The sequence below is a fragment of the Nicotiana tabacum genome, chromosome 15 (genome assembly GCF_000715075.1).
Source record: "Nicotiana tabacum cultivar K326 chromosome 15, ASM71507v2, whole genome shotgun sequence".
Taxonomy (NCBI): domain Eukaryota; kingdom Viridiplantae; phylum Streptophyta; class Magnoliopsida; order Solanales; family Solanaceae; genus Nicotiana; species Nicotiana tabacum.
This window is the reverse complement of record NC_134094.1, coordinates 113,305,676-113,329,502: the sequence shown is the minus strand read 5'-3', so window position 1 is coordinate 113,329,502 and position 23,827 is coordinate 113,305,676. Positions and strand designations below refer to the sequence as shown.

The window sequence follows — 23,827 nt, the reverse complement described above, 5'->3', positions numbered from 1 at the left end:
TGAAATTCCAACACATTATGCTGGAATCTCATATGTAAAAATTTCAAACTTCAACATATTATGTTGGAACTTTTTCGGATGTTTAAGGGTATTTTTGTTAAGATCTTATTTTTACATGAAAAAGTGACTAAATTTCAATTATTTTTTAAACTGCAATTATTTTTCAATTAATAGTAGTAAATCCTCTCTATGAGAAGTTTATCACCATTTATTGACCCATAAGCTCCATTGACTATTCGTCCTTAGATAGGCCTCCATTAAAAATCCCTCTCCATTATTGCTTTTGTCACCTCCCAAAGCAAACATGATCAGCTTCTTCAAATCTTTCTTCATATCCCTCTCTGTTGTGACTTCTCTGCTTTTCTCAACACAAGCAGTTACAACGATCGACATCCGAAACAATTGCCCTTTTGCCGTTTGGGCAGCAGCACTTCCCGGTGGCGGCCGACGTCTCGACTACGGTGGAAAATGGACATTCCAACCTTTAAACGGTCAACGTACCAAACGTATCTGGGGCCGAACCAATTGCATTTTTGACGCATCTGTCCGTGGTCAATGTCAAACCGGCGATTGCAATGGAGTCCTCGAATGTCATGCTTTTGGCACACCCCCAAACACTGTGGCTGAATACAGCCTAAACCAATTTGACAATCTTGATTTCTTCGACATATCTCTTGTAGACGGTTTCAATGTCCCAATGGAATTTAGTCCAACATCTGGTAATTGTTCTGTTAGGATCAGCTGCACTACCGACATCATAGGACAGTGTCCGAATGAACTAAGGATTCCTGGAGGCTGTAATAATCCTTGTACTGTTTTCCATACTACGGAATATTGTTGCACATCTGGTGGCAATTGTGGTCCAACCCAGTATTCCTAGTTCTTTAAGGATAGATGTTCAATATCTTACAGTTACCCTAAAGATGATTCAACTAGTACCTTCACTTGTCCGAATGGAACCAATCACAGAGTGGTTTTCTGTCCATAAATTAAATGGATGGAACAATTTTTCCCTTAATTGATGTATCTTAGGACGTTTGAAATTTCTATGTTGCTTGGTTTATGTCATAATCCCTGCTATTTATTAAGCTGGATTTTCAAAGTATTCACAACATTCATTGAAAATGAAAAGAATAGGTGTATTATTCTGTAACCAATATTTGTTTTTCATAGGATGTCCTCTGAAAGGATGTTCTGTAACCATTTGAGTGATGGAGTAACATACTTGTGTACATGGCAGAACCATGCACTTGTTTTAGAATGTTATAACTTTCACTTGCAATACTATTCCCTCACTTAAACATATCCATCAAAATAATACTTAGAATGTCTAATTGTTATTTCCGGCGGCGCATAATTGCTGCCTGATGCTATTATTGGCATAACAACTCGAACCCAATCCTCTTATACTAGGGTTGGCTTCTCACAGTTCTACCGTTGACACCGACGATAGATAGGAACATAACTGTCTCACGACGTTCTAAATCCAACTCACGTACCACTTGAATCAGCAAATAATCAAACCCTTGGGATCTTCTTCAACCCTAAGATGTGATAAGTCGAAATTGAGGTGCCAAATGACTATGACTATAAGAGCTCTTGGGAGTCATCAGCCTATTATCCTGGCGTGTCATTTGATCCGTTGAGCGAGAGCCCTTCCACATGGGACTCCCAGATTACTATGGCCAACGTTCGTCTCTGTTCGACTAATATATATGCGTTGTATCGTCTGAGAAGTCAAATATTTTTCTTTAAAGAAAATTTATTTTTTAATTATAAAAAATATTATTAGTTACCAAACTTTGTATAGTTTCTGATTATGTATTTTATTTCAAAAAATATTTAAGAAAATCAATATGCAAATTCACACGAGAAACATATATATTCTGACTCTCCTACTCTTAACCCTCATTTGATTTGGAAGGAACAATGAGCATTAGTAATTATATGTTGATGTTTGGCATATTTCGATATGTGTTAATGTTACTTTACCCATGCTTTAACCACTTTTTGATGTTATTTAATCTTTAAAACACCCAACATGGTGTAATTATTGGTTTGATGACTAATTAAGTTATGTGTGACGATTTAAGGTGTTCGGAGTACAAAATATGAAGAAAAGGTGGTTTAGCTAGAGGAAGAAGGGTTGGATACGTCGCATCCAACCTAGGAAAACATCATCCTGCATGCAACCTTAGCAGTGAAGTTGTGCCATCGCGTCCGCCATCGCGTGCGAAACTGGGAAGTAGAAGTGAAGCTGGATGCGTCGCGTCCACCATCGCATGCGAAGCTGAGAAATAGAGGACAAGGTGGATGCGTCGCATCCACCTTCGCAGGCAAAAATTGAAATGGAGGATAAGGTGGATGCGACGCATCCACCTTAGCATCAATCCCTGAAGCCGAATTGGACTAGGAACAGGAGAGCTTTGGCCCACGACTTTTGTACGCAATATATAAGCTAAAAACGCCTCTTTTAGGTTATCGAACATATTGGGAAGGGGGAAAAAGCCACGACAAAGCTGTGGAGGCCGGAATTCATCAAGTTTCATCTTTCTCCCACCAAACTTAGTAATTTTTATGTTTCTTTATATGATTTGTTGTTTGGCTACCATATCTATGTGGAGCTAAACTTCACGTTCTAGGGTTGTGGTTCTTTCATGAATATTGTTATTCGGATATTGATTTTGACTTCTTGATTTATCATATTAGTTTATTTATTCAATCTTGCACTTAATTATTTAATTGCTTGATCACCAATTGAATATTATCTACGAATCTAGAATTGAACTCGAAAGTGGGAATTCTATATTGCATATAGGATTGAGTAGGGCAAGTTCTTGAACTCGGGCATCGGGGAACGGATTCGTGGTTAGGATAGACATATACCTAATTGCCTTGCTTGGTTGATTTACAGGAATTATAAATGCGTTCTTGTTGATTCTAACTCCATAGACATATAGGCGTTAGGTTAGCTTGAATAGGCGAGTAAGAACTCGACAGATTCTTATGAGCAATATTAACCCTGTCAACCAATAAGCTAGATAAATTAGTCGGTCAATTCAATTGAAGAATACAATAGGATTGTTAGATAGCCCATAACCCTAGATCGTTTTCATTACATTGATATCATTAAAATCTGCTCTTCCTCTGTTCAAAGTTTATTATTTATATTTTTCTTATTTAATTAGTTAGAATAAAATATTTTTAGATTTAATTCTTGTTTAGATAATTAGGATAGTCTAATTTAGTTAATAGCTAATCATAAGTCCTCGTGGGTTCGACATCCGACTTTTAGTCACTTTATTACTTGACGACCGCGTATACTTGCGTGAGTGTGTTTGGTCGCAACATATGTGCTAAATTAAACCTTCAGTAATTAATATCTCTCTACATGAAAAATATAAAAAGCAAATCTTTATATTCAAACAATAAATTTGTACACAAGTCACAAGCAAAGTGGTATCAATGTTCATTCATGATATAGCTGTGTCCAACTAGTTTCAGGACCTCAATTCCCAAGCTCAGAAGCTGAGCATCACTACTAGAAAAACGCGGATTACCTGGAACTTGCAGATTTTCTTGCCGTAATTTAAAATTTTTAAATTGTAAAATATTATATATACGGATTTAATTTCCCCCTATAAATTCGCATGTAGTTTTGGCGCCATTAGGCGCAAACATATTACCTGGGGAACTACATAGGGACATAATCGGCAAGTCCTCTATCTGTAGGTAAAAAAAAAATAATATTTTTTCGTTTGTGGGTCGGCAGAAAATTCCCTAGGTAACTGTCATGCAGAGTTAGCTGCGGATTAGTTCATGGGGATGTACCTGGGGATATAATTTTCCTGGGGAATTACCCGGGGATATAGTTTTCCTGGGGAATTACCCGGGGATAGTTTTTCATGGTTTTACATGGGAAATACCTGGGAATTTATTGTTCGTGTTTCACCTGCGAATATTTTCATGGGGATTTATGTGGACACTTATATACCTGGGGGAATTACCTGGGGATTATTTATTGCGGTGCTACTTGGGAATTCTTTAATAGATATTTACCTGTGATTTATTTACCTAGGAAAAATTCCCGTGGATTTACCTACGTATTTATTTACCCGGAGAAATTGCCTGGGAATTCCCGAGGATTTCCGTCACTCTGGGATTTTATCTTTTTTTTTCTTGCATCAGGATTTACTTGCTCCAAGCTTGAGTCATAGTATTGTCTTTGAAAATACCAGATGTTGTATTGAGAATTTTATTACTTACTGAATTATTTTTGCATCGATTTGAAATTTATTATCTCTTTGTGGTTAAGTTTATTATCTCTAATTCTTAAGCTTATTAATTTAGCTATGCATGTATAACTGCGAATAAAAAAAATATACCAAGCTAATCAGAGGGCATGTGAATAAGTTAAAAGTAATAGTAAAGAATAATTTTTCCTTAAGACTAACATAAATTAAAATTTATGCTTGGAAGACAATTATCATATTGAAGAAGTTCGATCGTAGACAAAAGTGTATAAATTTATTCTATGTTCATAGTTTTTATATGTCCCCCATTAATCTTTCTTACAGGATCTTAGCTAGATCATATTAAGTATTATGGATGATAAATGATCATCGTTGTATAGGTAATGAATGTGAGGAAGATAGCAATAGCATAAACGTAGCGGTTTCGAGAAAATCATGGGGTGCACACAAATTTTAGAAACATTTCAATTTGATTTTTTAGAGTCTACAAAATATTTTGTGTGGGAAAAAGTTAGGAGTGACTTAGTTATGTTGAAAAATTAATATTTTTGAAAAATAGTTATGTCAAGCTTAGTGAAATTGTTTTCGTTTGAACATAATTTGATATGACATTCCCACACAATTTTATTTTTCATTTTTTTCGGGATAAACAATAACTTGACAATTTTTTCCCATTATTTTCATTATTTCGGGATAGCTTTTTTATTCCAACAATTTAATTCTTTTTCTAAGAAATATAAATTATATTTTTTATGTTAAATTCATAGATGGTCATAAATAAAATTTTTAAATTTAAAAAGTAATCTTTGAAAGTTTTTACAAAATTTATGGTTATAATCTAAATTTTTAAAAATATTATTTCATAATTTACTTCCAAGATAATAAAAGCTTTAATATATATTTTTTACAACTGAAAAAAAAAGAACAGAAGCGGGAAACTTAAGCGCCATAGAAGACGGCAACACTAAGCTTGGTAATTGGTATTGTACTCTCTCAAACATCCACCGGTGATTTTGCTCTCTCCGCCTCCTCCGCCCGCTAAGCTCCGTCACCTCCATTCTTTCTCCCCATTTCTTCTAAATACCCGTAAACCTCTCTCCTTTTCTCTATCTCTTTATCTAATGATGTTCTCTGCTATTATAAAAATTTAAAGACAACTTTATGTTTATTTCTTCTAACTCTTTTGTGGAATCATAATTTTAGGCTAATTTTGTTTTTCATTTTGATGTTCAGTAACTGCTTTGGGCAATTTTTGTTTTGTTCATCCCATTCTTTGGCTAACTGAATGTGAGTTTCTAGGTTTTCTCATCACCCTTGATTTATATATATATATATTTAGGGATGAAAATTTCTAATTTACAAAAGAAAGACTGAAAAATTTAGTATACAATCTGGCAAACTTTAATTTTCAAAAGATGCATATATTTTGTCTTGTTTTGGTCGAATTTATGGAATGCTTTCTGGTGATTCCTTTTTATTTGATTTGTTAGTGTGGACTCGAAGATAAATTGTTCGTACTGCACAATTTTGCTATTAGATTAATTTTTGGGCAGCAAGAAATTCCAACACTAACTGCTTTATGTCTAGTGCCTAAATGCTATTATCTATATTTTTAAATATATTTATCTTTTGGTTCAGAAAATGAAAATTCCCGAGCATCGAAAATAGATGGAAAATAGACTTCTTCCCCGTCGAGCGGGGTATACAGATGAATTTATAAGTGGCATGGATGAGTTTATCAAATTTGCTTGTAGTCAACCTAAGTACTTGTCCGAGGGAGTCATAAGGTGCCCTTGTAAGCGTTGTAAAAAATATGAAGTACCTGAAACGCGATGAAGTTATTGTGCATGTTTTTCAAAAAGGGTTCACACCAGGATATTGGTATTGGACATTGCATGGAGAGGAAGCACCTCCAATTGATTTGAATGAACATATTTATTCAGGTGCTTCGACTAGTCATCAAGGGTATAACTTTGACTGCCCCATACATGTTCTTAACATTGATCATTCCAGGTCCACATAATCCCAAGGCAAAAAATGATGTGTATCTTCAACCATTAATAGATGAGCTGCAACAATTGGGGACGGATGGTGTACTAACTTATGATGTGTCAAAGAAGCAAAATTTTCTTATGCGAGCAGCATTGATGTGGACAATTAATGATTTTTCTGCTTATGGCATGTTATCAACGTGGAGTAAAGCTGGTAAATTAGCTTGCCCAATTTGCATGGAACAATCAAAAGCTTTTAGTTTGAAATATAGAAGGAAAGTTACTTGGTTTGATTGTAACCACCAATTCTTGCCTCTCAATCATGACTTTAGAGAAAGCAAGAATGCTTTCTACAAAGGAAAAGAAGAGAAGTCTAGACCTCCTCTTAGGTTAACTGGGGATCAGGTGTGGGAAAAAGTTAGAGGGTTCCTAAGATTACTGAATCAGGTCCACGCAAATTCTATGGTTATGGGAAATCCCATAATAGGACCAAAAAATATATTTTTTGGGATTTGCCATATTGGAAGACCAAAAAAGTATTTTTTGGATACTGCTGTCTTTTAAAGCTACAATTTTAGTATTAAGCTTTCAAGTAGGTTTTTGTATTTCTATGCTTTTGGTAATTCATTTGAGATATATAAACATATATTTATTTATGTTGTCTTAGCTTAATAATTCTCTCTGTTGAGATCCATATCACTATGTTTATTCATTTGTTGTACATCTATTATTCTCAAAGCCTGCTGGCACTCTGGGGTCCATTCGAAATTATTTTTCTTTTTGAGTAGTACGAATAAACGATGACACTTTTCCGGCAACCGGGAAATGAATCTGCTCAAAGCTGCCAATCTCCCCGTAAGCCTTTGGACTTCCTTCACGTTTGATAGTTGGCCCGGAATATCTTCTATGACCTTGATCTTATTGGGGTTTACCTCAATCCCCCTTTGTGATACCAGAAATCCCAGAAACTTACCAAAGCTGACCCCGAACGCGCATTTCTCGGGATTAAGTTTCAAATTATGCTTCCTTAGGATATCGAAAGTTTCTTGCAGCTGCATTTTAAGACTTAACGAGCATATCGTCTATACAAACTTCCATAGTTTTTCCTATTTGATTTTCAAACATCTTGTTCACGAGCCGCTGATAAGTGGCTCCAGCGTTTTTCAATCCGAAGGGCATCACATTGTAACAATATATACCAAAATTCGTTATAAACGAAGTTTTTTCCTGATTTTCCTGGTTTATCTTAATTTGGTTATACCCGGAATAAGCATCGAGGAAACTCATTAACTCGTACCCGGCCGCGACATCAATCATTTGATCGATGTTTGGTAGTGGGACGAATCTTTCGGGCACGCCTTGTTAAGATCTTTATAATCTACACATATGCGAAACTTTTTATTTTTCTTAGGAACTACTACTAGATTAGCTAGCAAGTTTGGATATCTTACCTCTGGGATCGAACCGATATTAAGTAAGCGGGTTACCTCTTCTTTGACGAATTTATTCCTGGCTTCGGTGATTGGGGGCTTCTTTTGTCTTATCGGAGGTATGTTAGGATCCAAGCTTAACTTGTGTACGGCCACCTCTGTCGGAATGCCTGTCATATCTTCATGCGACTATGCAAAACAATTAGCGTTAGATTTAAGGAATTTAATGAAGTCGGACCTGAATTCTGGGTGCAGTCCTGTCCCCAAGTGGAATTTCCTTTCTAGGAATTTTTCAAACAATGCCACTTGCTCCAGCTCTTCCGTTGTGGACTTCGATGCATCGGTCTCTTCTGGAACTTGGAAATATCTCGGTACTTGATAATATTCCGATGCCTAGCTAACTTCATCTAGTTCAGGCATAGGTACCGGTCCCTGTAATTTCTATGTCACCCCTTATCTGCTTAATTACTCGAGCGTTGGAAACTTCAGCAATTGATGGTATGTTTATAGTGTAACTTTCATCTCGTGCAACCATGGCCTTCCTAGAATGATGTTGTATCCCATATCACTATATACCACTTCGAAAAGAGTCATTTTCATTACTCCTCCATCGTTTGTGACTAATAAAATTTCTCCCCGAGTTGTCACACTTGCGAGGAATATTATGGTCGGAATAATGCTTTCAGTGAGTTTAGCGTTCTCCAATACTCTCCATTGTATGATATTAGCCGAACTCCCTGGATCTACTAGAATACGTTTAATCTTAAAACCTAGCACATTTAAAGAAATTACCAGCGCGTCGTTGTGTGGTAGCAGCAATCCTTGTGTGTCCTCCTCCGTAAAAGTGATATCGTCTTCCCGAAGCCTTTTTCTATGCGTTATTGATACTTTCGTCTTCTTTGTTGCTGAAAAGCTGACCCTGTTAATCTCGTTCCCTCCGAAGATCATGTTGATTATTTGATGCGGGGGATCTTTTCCTGGTTTTGAGGGTTCTGCATTGTCTCGGTTACGACTATAATTGTTCTTAGATTGGTCACTCAAGAATTCTCTGAGGTGACAATTCTTAAGTAATGTTTCCACTTCTTCCCGGAGGTGTCGACAGTCCCCTGTCTGGTAGCCATTTGTCTCGTGGTATTCTTACCACAAGTTAGGATCCTTATGGATGGAATCAGATCTCATTGATTTTAGGAACTGTGCTTCTTTGATGTTTCTCATGGCCGATACCACTCCACTATACTGACAGTGAATTTGTATTCTGATAATTTGGGGTGAGAAGAGTCCCGCAATCCTGCCACTTCTTTATCCTGCAGTGATCGATTGTTCCAACCGCGATCTGTCCTCCTTTCAATCGTGAACTTGTTCGCTGTCCGAAAACCTTTGTTGCAGCCTTTCGTTCGTTCGTAGGGAAAAAACCGACCTCTCGAAGTCCTCATGTCCGCGTCATAATCATCCTTTAATTTCTCCATGTTCTTTTCTCGTCCTTTGGTCGACGATGAAAAACCAACCTGATCATCTTCGATCCTTATTTTTGACTCGTACTGGTTGTGGACATCCGCCCAGGTCATTGCTTGAAACTCAAGTAGACTTTCCTTCAATTTTCAGGAAGTGTTTGAACTTCTCGGATTCAATCCCTTGGTGAATGCTTCAGCCGCCCATTCATCTGGGATAGCCGGGAGCAACATTCTCTCCTTCTGGAATCGGGTAACGAACTCTCGTAGAAGCTCAGACTCTCCTTGCGCTATCTTGAATATGCCAGCCTTTTGGGCCTGTACTTTTATTGCCCCGGCATGAGCCTTGATGAAAGAATCCGCAAGCATTTCAAAGGAATCTATGTAATGCTTGGGTAACAGCAAATACCACGTTGAGGCTTCCCTCGAGAGGGTTTCTCCAAATTTTTTCATCAGCACAGATTTTCATGAGGAGGTAAATAATTTTCCTTTATCTCCATTGTGTAGGTGGTAATATGCTCCTGGGGTCTGAAGTTCCATCATACTTTGGCACTTCAGGCATTTTGAACCACTTCGGGATTAACTCTGGTGCCGCACTTGACTTGTACGGCAATTAAGTATACTTTTTCGAGTTCGGACCTTTTAGCACTGGTGGCGCGCCTGGGATTTGGTCCATGCGGGTGTTCACTTCCCTCATGAACCATAAAAGTTTATTCTTGAAAGGATCATTCTCATTGTTGAGGCCCGATCCATTCCCCATGCCCCATCCAAGACAATTTCACCCCTAGAGTGTTGTTGTCGACCCTCCGCGTCGCTTGATTTGTGGGAGCCCCGGGAGGAATCATATCTCATCTATTTGCATTATTAGAATCTCCCAACAGCGCTTGCTTCAACTCTGTCATATCTTTATCCTGTCGTGTGAGGTTGACTAGAATGATTGCATGTTACTCTTGCAAGACCCTTACTGCGTCGACGACATGTTCCTCATCGGCGTCATCGGGAGTGGTCCCCCGAACATGTTGAGGATACTGCATGTCATGCACTGGTGTAGCGTCATTCCCCTCATTATGGGTGTCACTGATTGAATCCTCGGAATGAGGCTGATCCCCTCGAATCTCGGGGTTGCGCATGTCGTTAACAATGTTATCTGCCATGTCTTATAATCTTTTCTAAGACGAAAATAATCAAAACATGTTAGTTAAAAAGTCAAGGATCAATTTAATTACACGACTATCTAGGGCTCACGATAGGTGCCAAACTGTTTACATGTAAAATGGTACAGTTGAATTTATACGTAGTTTCTAGATAAGTGAATTAATTTGATCCTAAAATAAATAAATAATTGAAGAATTATGCAATACTTAACCTTTGAATGTAGACGAAACAACAAAAGCAACAATTCTGGGAACAGGGTTTCCGGACACAACAACAAGGAAATAAAAAAGTAAGAAGACAAGATTATATTGAGCTTTGTATAGAATATAGCATAGGTTTGCCAGAACATTCGTGTGCTTTACAACGAGAATTGAGTTCACTATTTATAACTATGAAGAAGGTCCTAGGGTCATGTATTCTTTAATGTCAATTATGAGGGGCATTGATGGAGATATAACGGTGAACATAAAAGCCAAATTCCTTGTAACGGGTAATTGTTCTTAATGTCATGGAATATTCTCTATTAAATGCTATAGGGAGAAGAGCATTTATCACATCTTTATGAGCGTTATTCTTTCCAGTAACAAATGAAACAGTTGCCTTCGGTCTTTAGCCACCCTCTTGTCTTAGGTTACACGTGTCCCTTTCTTGGACGACCACGTTATTTGACCAAAAAGTGTAACTTTTGGCTAAACTATTAAATCTAGTTAAATATAATAACTCCAGATGCAAGCCTTGAAAACATGTGGGAGATTGTGACAGATCCCGTAAAAGATTGATGATAATAAGTACAAAATATTCTTAAAGTGTGAGTAATAATGGAGGTGTAATTAGTAATAGATAATGATAAATGGCATTTAAGTAAATAGAAGGAATAATTCACCCAATAATGGATGGATTAGACGAATGCTTCTCCTGACAATGATGAATGGAAGATAGATCCGAGATTTGCTTGATAAATCCTAGGATCTGGTGGAAATGAGTGGAATAATATGAGCAAGAATCTTGATAAAAAGATAATCTTTGTATTTTTTACAAGATAGAGAGAATCATCTTCCGAAAAGTGTTCTTATCAAATGAATATTCCATGTCTTATTCCCTTTTCTTTTTCCCTTATATATTTGACACATATTCCTAGCAAACCCTAACAGTACAAGTGCAGAGAATATTCACTAGAATATTCTTTCTAATATCCTATTTTGAAAACCATCCATTACTACTCTTTACACGATGCTCGACCTCGGTCATGGTTGACATCTCGACCACGAATTTTTCTTCCTCCTAGTCGATCTCAACCGACTCTTTCCTTAATGTCGTATTACGCTAAATATCCTCAGGGCAGATTTTGGCCTATACAGTTAGTCCCTCAGCTTATTAAGGCTGACCCCAGACGACCTTGATGAGGGAACTATGTTTATCGTGGTTGGTGAAATTGGGCGAGCAAGTCGAGTAGTGGAATTTCAGACGAGGTGACAACATGACCTTTTGTGAACCGCACCCTTTGGGGTCGCATCATTTCAGAATAACGTCATGACATCATGCGTCATTATGGCATGTTTTCTCAATGCATTTGCATCATTTCCCGTGCCTCTGCTATTTCGATGCCTGCGCTAGGTAATGATGGACTGATTTCTTGGTCCTGATGCTTGAACTTTTATAAATAAGGTCATGAGACCATTCGTTTGTGTTTTTCATCATTTTAATATCGAGTCTCTGTGTCTTCTTATCTATTCTTGATATTGAATCTTTGTCTTCTTTTTACTTTGTTATCGTGTAACCACTCCCCTAATTCTTGTGATTCCAGTTGCTTCCAACTCTTCTGTACTTAAAATATCTTCTCTCAAAAATATGGTTAACGTACCCTCTGGTTTCGGCATGGCAACTGACAATATCCATTTGGCGATGCGTATGCCTCCTCATGGAGATTGTGTTTCTGCTGCCATTGAAGACGAGAATTTTCCTACGATGGAGGAAATAATGCCTCCTAGTAAAAAAGTTAGGTCCAACTTTTCGAAGATGCTTGAGGACAATCCTGAGATCTCGAAATCGGTGATGAAAGAGGTCGATCTCACCAATCTTAGGGCAAAGTTTAAAATTCCTGCCCATATCGATTTGATCCTAGCGAGACGCGATGTGGTACAAATACACCACCCCGGGTATTGCACGTTCTATGCGTATCCTTTCTACGTTGGCTATTCCTTTCCTATTCTCCCATTGGCGGAGGAATTTTGCCGCTATTACGGTTTGTCTGGCCCAACTCTCTCCATACATCTACAAGCTTATCTGCATGTTGACTAAATATGCGGAGTTCACCGGGGTCGGGGTCACACAACACCACATGATGCATCTCTTCACCCCAAGTTTCTATAGGAGACGATGTTGCACCTTCGCCACCGAGGAAGTAAATGTCTGTTGGTGAAGATGGATGACAAGGCAAATCGCCAGTTCTCGCTCAACTACTTTTTTGTCAAGACCGAGGAAGTGGTGGCCAACGCGCACGGATTCCCTAAGACTTGGAACTACGCTCATAAGTATCCCTTTTTTGTCAAGCGTTTGTTCTGCCTGTTTTAGTCGTATTCTGACATTCCGTCCCTTCCTTGTACAACCGAGACTACGCCCCCTCCTTTGGTTGGGGACATTCATGACTGTGTCAGCCAGGTTCTACCTCACACAGTGGGGATTCATGAATGGCCGGCCTTTCTCAAGAAGTTCGGACCTGCATCTTCCGCGACCGGTGATTTCATATATATATATATATATATATATATATATATATATATATAGGAAGTGACAATCTTTTAATCTTTCTTTTTCAGCCTGAGGATCTTCGAGGAGATCGAGGGCTCCTGCTCCTGCATTTCATAAGAGGAAGGCTGCTTCTTCTTCGGAGTCTGTTCCTGTTATGACCGTGACCTGGCCTTCTCAGTCGTCTACTTCTATTACTTCTTGCGCTGTGGCTAGGTCTGCTCGGTCATTGACTACATCTGCAGCAGAACTCCCGACTTCCCTTTTGCATCATCTAGTACACGAGGACGATGGAGAGGAATCGTCGCCGAGTGGTGGCAACTTGCTTGCCCGCAAGAGAAGATCAGTCTACATCGGCGAAGGAGCTATCCGGGCGGTGAATTCGGTGATGATGGATTTTGTCATCCGAGGAATGATGACAATAGAACTTGAATATGACGCTGAATTACCGCCTGTGATTCCACCATCATCTGGAGCCGAAGAGGACCGGTCTCTCCCTGAGACCGTGATGGAATTTGAACGTCCATCGTCGAGAGTCCCTGGCAACTTGTGATAGGATGAGCCATTGGCCACGCGACCAACCGAGGATCCTTCTTCGAGGGCCGACATAAAAGGAAAATGCGTAGCCGAGGAAGGTTACAAAACAGGCTTTGATATGTATGCCGAGGAGGTGAAGATGATGGGGGAGGGACTTACCCAACTTGAAGTAAGATTTGAGGGGACCATGCGGACTATTGCGATCCCCATGGATTGGGATTTGTTGGTTGACACGGAGTACGTGGTCCCTTCTCTTGGTCCCCTCTATTCTAATGCGGAGGGTAAAACCTTTAAAAAGCTGAAGGATGTCACTTTATCTAGGAGCATAGTTGGCCTCGCTCTTAGGGTACGTTTTTCGATCCCTCTTCGTTTTTGTATGTCGACTTTAAATCTTCGTTCTTACTCTTCGTTTTCTGTTTCTCTTTCTTTCAGACTGTGATTTTGGATATCGAGAGCCCTCAACGAGAGGAGAGACGTAAGGCTATTTTTCAAAAGATTGAGTGGAAATATCATGAATACCATAACAAGCACCACGAGATCTGCAGATGGTTAAGTGAGAGTGGCAATTTCTAGACTCTCCGAGATGAACTGAAGGAGAAGGATAACGAGTTGGTATGAGTCATCGGAAAATGCAACGTTCTTGAGGGGGAGTTAAGGGACAAAGAAGAAGAGCTTGAGGTGAGAAAGGTGGTCGAATCTCAATGCGCCGATCTTCAAGCATAGGTGGTCTTATTGCACACTGAGCTCGAGGAGTGTCAACTCAAGGCGGACACTTTGAGTGGTGAGGTCACTGAAAAAGCAGCGGATTTAGAGGAGGCGGAGTTGGCCCGGTCGGGGGCTGCGAGGAAAGCGGAGGCTTTGGAGATCGTGATCTGCATTCTTCGTTCTGAGCGCGAGAGTGCTCTAGAGATGGCTAGGCTCAGAGAGGAGCAGCTTGATGAACAGATAGGAGAGCTGGAAAAAGATGCTTCTGGCCTTTGTGATCAAGTTGCTGCTCTCGAGGCTGAGAAGGCACAGTTATTGGCTCATCCGTCTTCTTCCCAAGCTTCTTCTTTTCCCGATGTTCCGCTGGATTTGTACGAGGAATGGATTCACGCCGAGGCCTAGCTGGATATATTTAGAGATCTGATGGGGGCGGAAGTGTTTCAAAGGCCGACTTCAAGGATGCTCGTGTTAAGGTACGTAGAGCTCGGGTTACTTCGAGGATGCGGGTGTGGATTGGATTGAACATGACGCCTGGTATGAGGAGGAGTATCCCGCTGGCGATGGCGAAGAGGCAGATGGAGATGACCTAGGTGATCAAGCTGATGGCGCTGCTGGGCCAGATGGCGATTAGTCATTTTTTATTTCCCTCATTTTTGCTTAGCCGCAGACTTGTGTATTTTTTGTGGGCGTGTTTTCAAGCCTTTGTAAAGTATATTCTAAGTATGAAATGCTAGTTCTGTTACTCATACCTGATCTTTTTTATTCTGTTCGATTTTGTAAACCTTTTGGACTTTGTTGCTTGGTTGCCTTAGTCATAATAACTTTGTTCAAGTAGGGTGAACGGGGTTGAAACAAAACCTAGGTTTGATTATGGCCGAGGGCCATTAGGTGTTGGTTCAAACGAGGTCAAACACATTGCATGTTTATTTATGGCCGAGGGCCGATTAGGTGTTGATTCGAGCAAGGGCGAATATAACCTATATTTAGTTATGGCCGATGGCCAATTAGGTGTTGATTCGAAGGAGGTCGAGTATAACCTATATTTAGCTATGGCCGAGGGCCGAGTAGGTGTTGATTCGCACGAGGTCGAATGTAAACTGTTGATACCCAATTTTGCCTTCATATTTTTCAAATAGTATATATACTTTCAAAATATAATTTTGCATCATTACTTAATCTACAAGATTTATACTAGTATTTTCTATAATTTTATTAATTTTTAAAGGCTTTAAAATTGATTTTCTTGCATTTAAATTACTTGAATATGCATTAATTACCCCTTAAATTATTTTGTGATGAATTAATAAGCCAAGGTTTATTTGCATCCACAAATATGTCTCATAATACTTTATTTTGTTTTTATATAATTATATTTGTATTTATAGCTATTTTCTAAAATTTTGTAATAATAGCCTATATTCTATACGTAATTGTATTTATTATATTATTTATATCAAAATAGATTTTCTTATATTTTTATAATGTTAAATTGTTATTTTACTGTACAAATTATTTATTATTCTTTTTTATAATTTATATTTCTAATACATTTCATGTATTTTAACTATGTCCCAAATTTTGAGTTAATTTCGGACCCAATACACCAGCCCAAACCCCAAAACCTTAGCCCAATAACCCCAATCCCAAACCAGACAACCCCTAACCCGGTCGCGACCCGCTTTACGATCCACTCCACTTCCCTTTTAATCATGGCTGTTGATCTTAGATGATCAACGACCTACAATAGCCCTTTCCCTTTCCTTATATTTCAATAACTTAAACCATAGAGACATTTCCCCCACCTAGCGACCTCTCCATTCTCTCATCTCCCCACTCCTACGCCAAACCCTAGCCTCCGCCTCCCAAATCCCCTCAAAACCCTGCTAAATCATGAAATTCTTTCACGATCTGCTTACCTTATTTGCCCTATCTCATTATCATTCATACGCTCGTGGTATTACTTAGTACTTTCCCGATTTTGGAAAGTATTACCTCTCCGAATCGAGTGCAATCATCCTCAACCTACAAGATTCAGATGAAAATTCGTCTGTATACACTCTCAACAATGTCGTATGGGTCCGATGCACCGTGCTTCTTGGCTAATTTTGACAATTTGCCAAACTAGGGTTTGTCCGATTTTTACCTATTTTGATTCGGAATAGGCTATGCATGTGAATTTCCTTGTTCCTGCTTAAACTTGATTGATTTTTTATCCTTATTTGGGTTTGATTAATTATTTTTCATGTTTGTTCGTTCAATTTTACTACTATATAAACCCCTTCCCTAATCCCCTTGAACGAACCAGAATGACTATTATTCTCTCATACTCTCACTCGCTCGATACTATTCTGAATCTATTGTTCTTGGCCGGCTGAAAGCCAAGGCCATCGGAACCCTCTCTAACGACCTCCTTGGTGCGAGCACTGCTCGGGTCTCATTTGAGGCTCCTGTGAACTCTAACGCACTAGGATTTGGGTCTTTTGGTTCTTCTCTTTGCTTGTGATATTCGAGTTGTTTCTGACACTTAGCCTTCTTTTCTATTTTGTTTATTGAATCTGCAAACTGGTGAGTGTCTTGACTTTTGCAATTCTATCCTCTTTTGCTTGTTTCCAGTGCTTCGCATATCCATGTTGTTCAAACCAGTATGACTCTAATATTGTGTTGTAATCATTGGCAATTTTACTTGCATTGTAGCTATTCTACAATTCTGAATCTCTTAGTGTCACAACCTGCCTAATTCTTTAAACTACTATATGTTCAGCTTGAATGACTTTGTATCTTTAAGTTTGTTTTGTTGTTCTGTTGTTTATTCTGAGTTTTTCTCATGCCTTGTTTTAGATTCTCGCACTGAAATTGCTAGGGAATCATTTCTTACCCAGAATTTGCCTTAATGAATTTCTTTTGATAATTCCTTTATATGAACTCTGTTTTTTCCTGCTTACATTAATCATATTTATTGTCGCAATGTTTTAACCAAGCATGTTGATTTGTTCTAGTGCTGGGTCAGTCCTGCAATCTTTGGTATTGTTTATGCTTCTAATTGAATCCCAATACATTTAGGTTCCATGATCATGCATAGTTGACTGGCTTAAGTTCTGAGTCTGCATGTTATGTTAACCTTAAGATAATATGTCCTCTTATCATGATACCTTTTGACTGTGAGATTTTTGTATTATACTCAACATGATTAGGCTTCTCATCGATTGCTTGTTTGCCTGTTTGTCATGTATAATTGTCATTTCTTGACTATGATCCTGCTTGATCCCTTATGACTTAGACCTCCCCCTAAGTTTTAAAATCCTTTTATGGCTAATGCTCTATTCTGAATTCATTCTGGAAAGCCTAGCGTGTTCACCTCGTATGAGCCTAGTATGTTTACCCTGTTAATCTAAAATGGCATATCTCCTTAACTCTCCTAATGTTATGTCTATAGTTAGCATGCTGTCACCTACTTAATGATGTAACATATGTTGCATTTACCATGTTTCATGTCGAGTCTATTGACTCTCCTAGTTTCGTGTTCTTTGTTGGACCAATACTATCACTCTTGCTTCTAAAATGCCAATGTGTTTGTGAATCCTGCTAAATGTCTTACAACCCCGCCTCTATGAGGTGTTGCTTTAGAACTATTTGGTTGGTTTCTATGTATGGGTCTATATATGAGTTTGAAGCTTATAATTGGTATACTCTAATACTTGAGTCGAGTTTGGGTCTGGTTTTGCTGTTGGTGCGAAGAATGAGCTTGTTGAAGGCCCATGTAGTACTGGGTTATCTCCTTTTGGGCCTGTTGTTGTTCCTTGTGTAATATTTATACTTATATTCATTATCTGGGCCTGTAATAATTTGTACATAAACAATTGGAGATTAATGAAAGGGGCTGGAGTATTCTAATGCTTTCTTAAAAGGGTAGAAAACATGCCTATGGGGTATATGTGTTCTGTTTTCTATTTCGTTTAGCATGCCTTATATGTTATTTAATTTAGTGTGTTGTACACTAATAGAAAGCATACCTATAGGAATCACGCACACACTTCACTTAACTTGTCAAAAATATTGGCTCAAGCAATTGCTATATTTGCTTCCATGTGTACTACTAAACGCTTCTAGATAGCATGACTATAGGATACAATAACACATGTTTTGCCAATGTTCACCTAGATACCATGTCTATAGGGTTTCAATTAATCAATCAATCAACTACTTTTATTGCTCTTAGTACATTGCTCCTTTAGATATCATGGCTATAAGACCTTAATCAACTAATCGATTACTTTGTTACTTCGTCGCATTGCCACACTTAGACAACATGCCTATAGGGATAAAGTACGTAAAATCAATTTTAGTTACCAATTACTAGAAATACTGCCTATAGGATACTGTCACATGGTTAAGAAGTATGTCTATAAAATCAACACTGGTAATCCGGAATTACGAGCTTGTTTCAGTGCCTTATTGCGCAAACAGTTAGAAACCATGCCTATAGGACTTGAAGCGTTTCTAATCTGCCCATGAGCTAGTCTAAAGTAGCAGTATCGTTCGTACAATACTGGAAATCGGAATCACATATAAATCATACCTATAGGACTCAATGATTCTAATGCGTCTAAAAACTGCCTACTGCCAAAACTGCATGCGTGTAAGTTGCTGCTTACATGTGGAGGTTAACTTGAGCCTTTGCTTGTATTTATGTGTAGTCCTACACGTTTTTTGAATGTGCGCTAGTTTTATCATTTTTCACATCCTAAGAAGAGTCTAGAACCATCCAAATAGAGGTCCAAAGCCTCCTGGACCATAGGCATGGGACGGGTAGTGCACGCGTAGGGTACGACCTATAAAGGAATTAGAACGCCGTTAGGTAAACAACTTCAATATAGTAATTGTGTAGCAGGATATGATAGTCCGTGTCCGCTGAATAATATGAGAAACCCCTTCCTTAAGGTAGTTGCGAAGTATTATTTATGTTGCACGGGATGATCCTTTAGGCTAAAAAACTTAGTACCTTCCCTCTCTTTACATATTTGTTATTTACACTTAGATCAACGTAGTTGTATCCTTGTAGTCATTAAGATTTGTGCCAATTATCACACGTTCTAATAAGACTCTTCAACTTGTAAATTTCCCTTTATTTATTTGATCACCTAGCCTAATTACGTAATCCACATAATTTAAAGTTCGGCCGGGACCCACAGTTGTGGACCTTGAAGAGTGCCTAACACCTTCTGTTTGAGGTAATTTGAGCCCTTACCCGACTAGTCAAACAGAGTTATTTGCAAATAGGTGCCCTAACACACCTATTTAATCGTTAGGGGGCGTGATAGCATGGCGACTCTGCTGGGGATATACTTAGGCTCTTACCATGATGAACTTGACTTATGTGGATTACTTTCTTTGTCTTAAACTGCTATTACATGCACATCCCTTTCCTTGTTTTCCTTTATTTGTCTTAAACTTCTATTACATGCACATCCCTTTCCCTATTCACCTTTATTTGTTTTGAAATGCTAGTACCTGCATATCTCTTTCCTTATTCACCTTTATTTTGCTATGACATGCACGTACCTTCCCTTATTCTCCTTTATTTACTATGACATGTACGACCTCTCTCCATCTCCTTCATCTTGTCTAAGATTTCTATATTATGACTCTCCCATCCCTATTTCCCTATGTGCTTCATTACGTTCTCACACCATTTTCATGAGCTAAATTGACTTCTCTCTTTTGTCTTTATTTTCTTTTCTCTTTATGTTCACTTTTGATATTTTATTTACTGTTTTTACTTACTTTTATCATGCAAATACTTGGAAATGTGTTATTATTTTTGCATAAAGCATGCTCTGAATCATACTCCACTCGTGCCAATTATCAATATAGCGGCGCTTGATGAGTGTATGCGCTTTCCTGAAATTACCCGGTTTAAATCGGAAAGGCTTATTTACGGTAGATTAGTCGATCAACGGTGCAGTCGACGGTCCCGTGCCTTTCCATCTCAAGTTGTCCACTTGGGAGTATCAGTCTAGACCCTTCTAGAAACCCTACTCCAATTTGAAATGTACATGCATCATGCTAAACCTAGTACGGGTTGAAGCATTGTTAACGTAACAACCTGCTAAGATGAGCCTTGTCCAAAGTCCGACGGGATTTACACATTCCCAATGGACACTATCATATTATGTGCATTACTTGGAGAAAATGTGCCAACGTATTGATCATTATTGCGTAAGTAGTCAAATATGGAGGGGGAAAAGGCTAACCTTTATTTGTTTGCATAAAATGAAGCACGAAATCCCCAGGTTCGGTATGGTCCAAAATATCCCGCCTTTGCTACTTGACTGATGGAAAGACCTTGTGTCGTGTGACAAGAATCATGTGAAGAGAGTACTTGGTGACCTGTCATCGTTGTTGAACATTCAACCAAATAGGGAGTTGATCGAGGCCGCCACTATGTTCTGGGACGAGAAAATTACTATTTTTCGATTTGCCAATATAGAAATGACTCATCTCCTAGAAGAAATAGGAGGTTTTGCCAAGTTGCCATGAGATACTCCGGGATTACTGGTACCAGAGAATCGTACTCCCGGCGGTTTTCTGAAAATGTTGGGTTTTAAGAAGAATGACGAACTACTCTGTCTAAAGATATTATACATCCCTTTTGAGTTTCGTTACGAGCGTTATGGGCATAGCAAGTCATATCGTCTTTATCATGATGAACTAGCCATTACTTCATTGGAATGGGTGCATCGCCGGGTTTATGTTTTCATTGTCTGCTTCTTGGGGTTGTTGATCTTTCCAATGAAAGGAGGAAGAATTCATACTCGCTTAGCCATGGTCGCCAGGACCTTAATTGATGGTATCGAAGGACAAACTTATACTATCATCCCAATGATCTTAGCTGAGATGTACCGCGCTCTAGATCAGTGCAAGCAAGGATTCAGACAGTTTGAGGGTTGTAATTTATTGCTACAAGTCTGGCTGCTGGAACACTTTCAGAGGGGTGAGTATCGTCAACAGCTTCTGCGAAGGCCACTAAATGACTACGTAACCAACCATCACCCAAAGAAAATGATGTTTATTCCCGATAGGTTTGCAAAGCATGGAAATGCTGTAAGTTGGGTGCGTTTCTTCTACAATCTGACAGACGAGTAGGTGCATTAGATGTTTGAATGGCTTCCTAATAGTGAGTTCATCATCAGATCGAAGGGGACTACTCATTTGGTGTTGATCGAGCTGCGAGGTATCTACTCTTACGCTCATATAAGGGTAATAAGACAAGCTGGAAGAAAACAAGTCATACCTCGGGTTTCCAATATGGTCCAGTACAAGGCAGATTTCAAGAGAGATGTCATTCCGTTCAAGTTTGAAGCGTAACACATGTGGAACCAAAAGATCATTGTGGAAGGGAAAACTATGTAGCCAGACAGGTATCACATCGGTCATATGTACTACTATCTGTCATGGCCAGAAGATGACGTAGCGGGGGACATCAAGCCAGGAGTTAATCTGAAGGATAAGATCATAGATAAAGTGGTTGAGGCACATGTTAAGTACAAAAGGCTACGCAAAAGGGTGTTCAAGTCCGAAGCTAAACATCCGGAGCAACATAAAGTAAACATAAAGGCAATAAGGGAATGGAAGGAGATTACCACTAAGTCAACAGAAAGATTGGAATACCTGGAACAAGGACATATGCAGATAGAAGGTAAGATGAAGATACTCTCGAATTGTCAAGGCATGGACGTCGATGAAGGAGGAAATCTTACAAAAACTTACTTACTGTTGGATATGCGCGATCTGGGAAATCTGATTGATGGGTTCAAAAGAGTCAAGCATGGAGAAGGTCATACATGGACCCAGTATATTAGGAGATGATATTCTTTACTGCTTTATAGCTTAAATTAGATTTCGATTTTATAAGGCTAAATGCCATTAGTAACTTTATATTATTGTCGTTTTAGTAAAAGTTTGTTTTGGCTCATTTTCGCATTAATGAAATGAAGCAAATGTTGGCACCAATTTCCTCCAAGTCTATGTGTCGCTTAGGCCTACCTCAGGCATAATGGGGTCCTCAAATTAGGACACGAATTATTGCATGACTTTGTGAAACAATTTTTAATATTGCGAACATTCTTTTATTTCACCTTACTGACTTGGTTTTCTTTTGCTTTTTCTTATTTTTGATTACTCTTGTTCCCAAAGGTTAGCTCGTACATACTGGCATCATCAGCATACCACACTAGATCCGGAGGTTCTCACCTCCTCCTCCACCTAGTGACCCAAAAGTCAAAAGCAAGGGCAAAAGGAAAATCGATGATCTAAGTGGTATCGGGAAAGACAATGCTGCTGTGGCGGAAAACATTAAAACTCAGGAAGAATGAGTTGGTCTTACATTTGGAGCAGAAAATCCTGGAACTCCAGGGAGAGCTTGAGCAGGTCCGAAATCTTGCCAACCTCTTCCTTACTCTCAATGTTCCCGACATTAACCAGCAAAAGCTGACTACCCAGAACCAAACACTACCACAAAACTCACAAAATAAGAATCCACCACTCATAGTTTCGAATCCTCCCGCACAACACCAATATCATATTCCCGCTCCTTCCCAGAACCTTAAACCACCACCAATGCAAACCCCTCAACATCATCCAGCTCAATACCCGCAAACCACCACTTATCACACTCTCCAAAGTGCACCCGATCCCTAAAACTCGACCAATGACCACCCGTATACCCAAGTTCTAGGAACTCATCAAAGCAAACTGATATATGTGGAAACCTTACAACATACCGTGCAGAAAGCCCTATACATACCCGAACCAACTGAGAAGGACCTGCTCATTAGAAACATGACAGAGGAACTCAAGAAGCTCATAGGGAGAGTCCAGAGTGTTGAAGGTGGGAAAGGCATTGAAGGTCTAAACTCTGAGGACATATGTATTCAGCCGGATATGGAACTGTCGGAGGGTTACAAACCTCCCAAGTTCAAAATATTCGATGGTACCGGTGATCTGAAGGTGCATCTGAGAACATACTACAACAAGCTTGTAGGAGTGGGTAAGAATGAACAAATCAGCATGAAACTGTTCATGTGAAACCTTACATGAGATGCTTTGTCTTGGTATATCAGTCAAAACCCAAAGAAGTGGGTTAATTGGGTGAGTATGGCATCAGACTTCATGGATAGATATAGGTCTAATACAGAGAACGTGCCAGACGGTTTCTACATTCAAAACCTTAAGAAGAAGCTGATAGAAACCTTCCGCGAGTATGCTACTAATTGGAGATCAGAGGCTGCAAAGGTAAGGCCAGCACTTGAAGAAGAACAAATGAACAAGCTCTTTGTTAGAGCTCATGATCCGCAGTATTACGAAAGATTGATGGTCATCGAAAATCATAAGATATCCGACATCATCAAATTAGGGGAAAGAATAGAAGAAGGAGTCAAGTGTGGGATGGTAACTAATTGCGAGGCGTTGCAAGCCACAAATAAAGCCTTGCAATCAGGAGGTATCTCAAAGAAGAAAGAAGTGGATGTTGTGGTGGTAGCCTATGGCCCTAATTCTCCCCTCAG

General features: G+C 39.0%; 1 pseudogene; it reads left to right on the top strand.

Moving 5' to 3' along the window:
• The first annotated feature begins 224 nt into the window (after nucleotides 1–224).
• LOC107774059 (thaumatin-like protein) lies at nucleotides 225–1,284 on the top strand (annotated as a pseudogene).
• Nucleotides 1,285–23,827: the final 22,543 nt, after the last annotated feature.